Genomic DNA, 6,678 nt, shown 5'->3' on the forward strand with positions numbered 1-6,678 from the left:
ATAATTTTGTCTTTTTGTGGTTGGTTGATGTCACTGAGCATAATGTCCTCTAGCTCCATCCGTGTTACAGCATGTGACAGGATTTCCTCCCTCTCTAAGATGGATAATATCCTATTGTGTGGATGGCCCACGATTTCTTTATTCACTTATCGGCCCGTGGACCCTTGGGTGGTTTCCACCTGTTGGCTGTTGTGAACAATGCTGCTATGAACAGTTGTGCTAACAGCTCTTTGGGACCCTGTTTTCAATTCTTTTGGATATATACCCAGAAGTGGGTTTGCTGGATCAATGTTTAATTTTTTAAAAATAATTTTAATTAAAAAATGAAGGCGCTCCGTGCTGTTCTCCACAGTGATTGCCCCATTTTACATTCCCAAGCACGCTATGCGAGGGTTCCAATTTCTTCATGGCCTCGCCACCTTTTGCTATTTATTGTTTCTTTGATAGTAGCCACCCTAATGGGTATCAGGTCAGATTTGTTCTTTATTTCACAAAATCAATACGTATTTTTCGGCATTTACTGTGCTCCCGGCAACAGGGGGTACCTACGGGGTGGCTGGAGAGATGTGAGAAGGTGATCACTGCCCTGTGTGTCACTGCAAGGCAGGAAAGCGCCCCTTCTCTGGGTCTGTGCCTTGCAGAGGCCCTGGGGCCGCAGTGCATCAGCGGGGTCACACGGGAGAGTGACTGAGTGACCTGAGTGACGGTGTTGGTGGCTGTGAGGGGCCCACCCACATGTCTACTCTGAGGGGGCACAAACCTGCGAGAGACGGACACTCAGTGACCAACTCAAAGACCCACCAGACTGTGAGAACAAAAGCATCAAAGGCTGGAAGAGGCACGGTCTGAGGGCTTGTAGCAGAAATGATGACATTCTAGAACATTTACTCTTGAAGGAGCTTTGGAGTTCTTTAGATTGGGGGAGTTAAAGACCTCCCTTCCCGTGAGCAGGTCTGAGTGAGCACGGGATGTCCTGGAAACTCCTGCTGGTCTAACCCCATCGTTTCACACAGGAAGAGAGGAAGCCCAGAGAGGCCACCTGCTTTTCCAGAGGTTGCACAGCAGAAAGCAGCAAAACACAAACTGCCTGAGGCCTCTTGGCTCAGCCAGAAGGGAACACAAGCCAGAGCACACACGAGGCCCTCACTGCTCTGGGGCTGGCCTTGCCGGCCACATCTGCAAATACCCGGGATGGTCCCTGTCACACACGCCTGGGCAGGTCTCCTCTTCATTGGTACATTGGTACCTCGCTGGCCTCGCCAGGGCTGTGGTTTGGCCCAAGTCCACAGCCCATGAAGTCCCATGTCAGCTATTTCTCTGGAATGAAAACCAACACTAGCTACCGAAAGAGGAGTGTAAAATCTTAAAACCACAGAACTGGAGGGGAATTGAGTTTCTAGTCTACTGTTTCCCAAAGCGATGAGTTCATGGAAAAAAATTCCGTGGATAAAAAGTTAAAAATAAGAAAAATTAACAATAATAAACATACCAGGTAACATTTCCTTTTGAGCACTACCTGGGTACCAGGCATCGTGCTAAGCACCCTGGACTTACTGTGAGGGGTGCTTATTGTGGGCTGAGGTGGCTGGCTCAGCCCACAAGAGGTGCTGAGATTCCAGTAACAGATTCTTTCTTTGCTCTGGCCACCAGGAACTTCATGGCTCAAGGTGAAGTTCATGTGTGTTGATTGGCAGGACAGTATGGTATTAGTTTGCTAGGGCTGCCATAACAAAGTACCACAAATTGAGGGGCTTAAACAAGCGACAATTATTGTCTCACAGTATTGGAGGCTGGAAGTCCAAGGCCAAGGTGGTGGCCGGGCCATGCCCCTGTGAAGGCGCTAGGGGAAGACCTGTTCCAGACCTCTTTCCCAGTTTCTTGGTTTGTGGCAGCAGAGCCAGTCTTCACATGATGTTCTCCCTGTGTCTGTGTCCAAATGTCTCCTTTTGGGAAGGACCCCAGTCACTGGGGCAGGGCCCACCTACTCCAGTGTGACCTCATCTTGACTAGTTATAGCTGAACAACCCCATTTCCAAATAAGATCACATTCTGAGGCCCTGAGGGTAAGGACCTCAACATATGAAATTTTGAGGGATGTGGCCGCCTTCTCACTACGTCTTCACACGGCCTTGTCTCCGTGTACGCACGTGGGAAGAAAGAGAGCAAGCTCTCTGGTGTCTCTTCTTATAAGGAAGCCAAACCTATCAAATCACAGCCGTTATGGCCTCATTTCACCTCACTCACCTCATTAGAGACCCCATCTTCAAATACAGCCACACTGCGGGGGCGGGTGTCAGGGCTTCACCGTGTAAATTTGGGGGGACACAAACTTGCAGTCCAGCACCAGCCATAACACCACGCCACACATTTCTAGATAACACCCACACCCCTGGTTCCACTTATCACCTGTCTCTATTTTCTCTTTGTCTCAGTCTCCTTGTGTGTTTTATTTAGGTATTTATAAATTTTTATTGGGGAAGGGGAACAGGACTTTATTGAGGTACAATGTGTACTTCCAGGACTTTTTCCAAGTCAAGTTGTTGTCCTTTCAGTCTTAGTTGTGGAGGGCGCAGCTCAGCTCCAGGTCTAGTTACTGTTGTTATTTGCAGGGGGCACAGCCCACCATCCCTTGCGGGAGTCAAACTGGCAACTTTATTGTTGAGAGCCCGCGCTCCAAACAACTGAGCCATCTGGCCACCCCAGAGCTGAGCGGCAGCTCATTGACTTCATTCTAGTTGCAGAGGGCGCAGCTCACTGGCCTATGTGGGAATCGAACCGCCCAGTTGCCCAGAGCTCACTCTCTAACCAACTGAGCCACCCGTCCGCCTCCTTGTGTATTTTAGAAAGACAAAAATATGCTTGTTTCTGCAGTTGTCTTGGAGTGAGGCTGGTCTTGATAAGTAACGACACAGTAGGACTGTCCTCTGTTGATGTCCAAATGGCAGGAGACTCAATGACCCGCCTGAGGCCAGTGGCTTTCATGGGAGTCCCTGGGGGTCTCAGGGAGCCCCCTGAGGGTTCAAGGCTGGTGGGGGACAGAGTGGTGAGGCCCTGCACACCGGGCTCTGACCCCCACCTCCTTGAACCAGAGTACTTGGTTTCTTCTGCTCTGAGGATTGGGCGCCCACCTGACATGCCACGAATTGAAGGTCCCATGGCCAAGATTGTTTGGAGAACCCTGAGGCCAAACCAGCAGCAATAGGGCCAGGCAGCAGGAAGAAGCACCTCCCCTCACAGCCGATAGTCCACTGTCTGTCGTCTTTCCTTCAGTGGGAGGGTCAGGCAGTCTAGAGCCAATGGCCCTGATAAAATCACCCAGTAATTGGCGAATCTGAGACCAACAGAGAAATGACCGCTAGCAGGCGGACATGTCTGTCACTGGCCTTGCTGCTGTGGCCTCTTGGGTTTGGGAACCATAGGCAGATTCCTTAATTGGGTCACTTGGCACATTGTTGGCACAGGCCCAGGGCAGTGGGGCAGCTGCGTCTGCCGGGTCCCGCTGAGGATTCCAGGCCTCTCCTCATACCATGGACTCTGGCCCTCCTGTGTGCCTGCTCTGTTATGGGCTGACTCATGTCCCCCCAAATTCATATGGTGAAGCCCTCACCCCCAGTACCTCAGAATGTGACCATGTTTAGAGATTGGGCCTTGAAATGATTAAGGTAAAATGAGGTCACTTGGGTGGGCCCTGGTCCAATACAACTGGCACCCTTATAAAAAGAGTCAGGACACAGACTGCCCTCCAACCCCGACACACACACACACACACACACACACACACACACACACACACGGAGGGACAACCATGTGAGGACACAGGGAGAAAGTGACCACCCGCAAGCCAAGGAGAAAGGCCTCAGGAGAAAGCAACCTGTCCGTACTTTGATCTTGACTTCTAGTCTCCAAAACTGTAAGACAATAAATTCCCTCTAGCCTGTGATACTTTGTTAGGGCAGCCCTAGCAAACTAATACACTCTATGTTTAGAAATCTAACAAATTCAGGCATAAATTAAATGGTAAACGAGAGAATTTTGTCTCCTTCTGAACAAACCTTTGCTTTCAGAACTCTGTTAATAAAAATAATTTTCAAAAAAAGGTAAAATCATGCCTCTCATACAGATATAAAAATGAATATGTGTTAAGGATTTAATTTAACTCATTCATCGGGGAGGGAACGAGGCAGATATTCTCACTGGTTCAGCAGAGAATTCAAAGAACAGATGCATTTCATATCAGGAACTGAAATGAGTATGAATTGGAGCCAGGGCCGGCTTTTCACAGCTGGGAGAGGAGCCGATGGAAGCTGTGCTGGCCAGGACAGAATTTCCACAACCATAGACAAGAATCATTTCCATTCCTACTGGCCCAGGAGGAATCAGGTTTACATTTGCATGTTCATCTATAAGGTGCACTATTTTGAAACTTATTTTGTTTCTCTTTTGCCTCTGAGTACGCGACCTTCCTCCGTGAACCTCAAAGCATCCAGCTGCCTTGGGTGGGGATGCGAGTGAGACTAGGAAAAGTGCAGAGGAAGCAGAGAACGATCGAGGTCTATTCCGACTCTGGCATGCAGAATGCATCTTGCACAAGACAATAGATTCGATAGCCAGGGGTCTGTTAGAGAGGCAGAATTTTCAAAATTCCTTTCTGTTGTCTGTCTGCCAGGCACAGCCGGTTTAGCGAATTCTCAGGAGATGGTGAGGCCATCAGGATATTTGTGTCCTGAAGGTAGCGGGAAGCGAACAGAAGGGGGTTAGGCAGACATGAGGCGATCAGGCAGCTGTCTCATTTCTCCCTCTCCGGGCACCCTGCAGGTGCTTTAACTCACTGAGGTCACCACAGGGGAGCAGAGGGAAGACCCAGTCCCCACTTCCTGACTAGCGCTGGGGGCTCTTCTTCTTATAAGGACACCAGTTCTGTAGGCGGGACCTCAGCCTTACGACCTCATTATTGGGGGGCAGTAGAGACATAATTCAGTCCGTAACAACCACTGTCCAGTTCCAGAACTTTTTCATCATCCTGTCAACAAAAGATGGCTGCCACCAATTCAATGCCAACAGGAGTCCCCATTCTGTGGTGTGGTGAAGGGAGAGACTTTATTCCAGTGAAGCAGCTCGAGTGAGGCAGCTCCAGTAGGAGAAACACAGACTTCAGCGGAAACTGAAAGTGTCCATCGAGACAGAGGGGAGGCTGGCTTATATAGAGAGAAGTTCCCATCCCTGGTCCATTTCTATGCAAATGAGGACTCCAACTTCACACAGTTTGATTGGTCCAAAAAGCACTGTGGTGATTTGTTGTTATGGAGATGCTCTGATTGGTTAGTAAAGATGTAGATGAGGATATAGCTGTGCTGTTCCAGTTGGATGGGGCAGGACTCAGGCCGTTGGTGGAAATACGATTCCAGGAACTGCTTTATAAAGGTGGGTTCAGCTAACAGGAACCATGCAGGAGGCTTGGCAGCTCCGTCTGTGGCTTCCTCCCTGATACGCAGCGTGTGTGGAAGGCCCCCCCCCACACACACACAATGGCTGCTAGACTCTGACTAAGAATGTGGGCCCGATTGACCACAAGGAGTCCTCCTTAGCAGATTCATTCTTTCTTGGGGTCCACGATCCCAAGTGGAACCCCCAAACTCATTGGCAGTCACTTCTCCTTCCCCCTCCCCCAGTCCCTGGCCACCACTAATCTATTTTCTTTCACTAGGGATTTGCCTATTATAGACATTTCATATAAATGGACTCTTACAACGTGTGACCTTTATGTCTGGTTTCTTTCACTCAGAATCATGTCCTCAAGGGTCACATGTGACTTAGAGCTATTTTTTAAGCCCATCTGTACAGAGGAGACGTGGAGGACCCGGGAACTGTGAGAGTTCACGAAGCTGTTGAATGGAGCTTCCTCTTAGAGCCGTGAGGGCAAAGGCGTAGGCCGCGTGGCTCCCAGGGCATCTCCTGTGTGGACACTGGAGTCGGGCATATTGTCAGCACTCAACAAGGATGAAAGATAAATGAGCAAGTGACCGCCCTTCTTAGGATACATTCCTCCAAACTGGGGAGAGAGAGTGCTACCTGGCCAAGCTTCTTAGGGAGCTTGAGAGGGGCTCAGATGGGTGAATGTGCTTTGTAATCTGCAGGTGCTTTGGCAATATGGCGCGCGGCCCACGCAAGTCACCCATGTCCCTCCCCCCACCTCTGCTTTTGTGAGGGACTATACCGCCACCTGGTGGCTGGAAGAAAACTCGACACAAAGCGGCCAGAGCGACCCATAGATTTCCTTGTGAAGTCAAGAAAAAGGGCATTTTCGTGCAGCGCCCGCTCTCTGACCAGGACTGGGCTGGGCTCTTCACAGACTTCCTCAACTTGAAGGGATGTGATGGGAATAGGAGACAGGGATTCAGAGCGTCAATGTCAACCCGCACTTTTTTCTGACAAGGGAAGATGAGTATGACAATCTGCTCTGTGAAAAGGCCAAGAAGCATGTATGGTATGAGCTGATTAGAAAATGCTTAAGTGGTAAATTTATTTGTATCTGACTGCAGAGGGAGACGTCTGGAAGGAAATAAACCAAGATGTAAACAGTGCACTACCCCACTGGGTGCCACGGGATTAAACGGGACAATACCTGTGAGGTGACAGATAATTGGCTGTCCATGGATGCACTCACACTTCCAGGCCTCA

This window comes from Rhinolophus sinicus, linkage group LG02 (genome assembly GCF_036562045.2).
Source record: "Rhinolophus sinicus isolate RSC01 linkage group LG02, ASM3656204v1, whole genome shotgun sequence".
Lineage (NCBI taxonomy): Eukaryota > Metazoa > Chordata > Mammalia > Chiroptera > Rhinolophidae > Rhinolophus > Rhinolophus sinicus.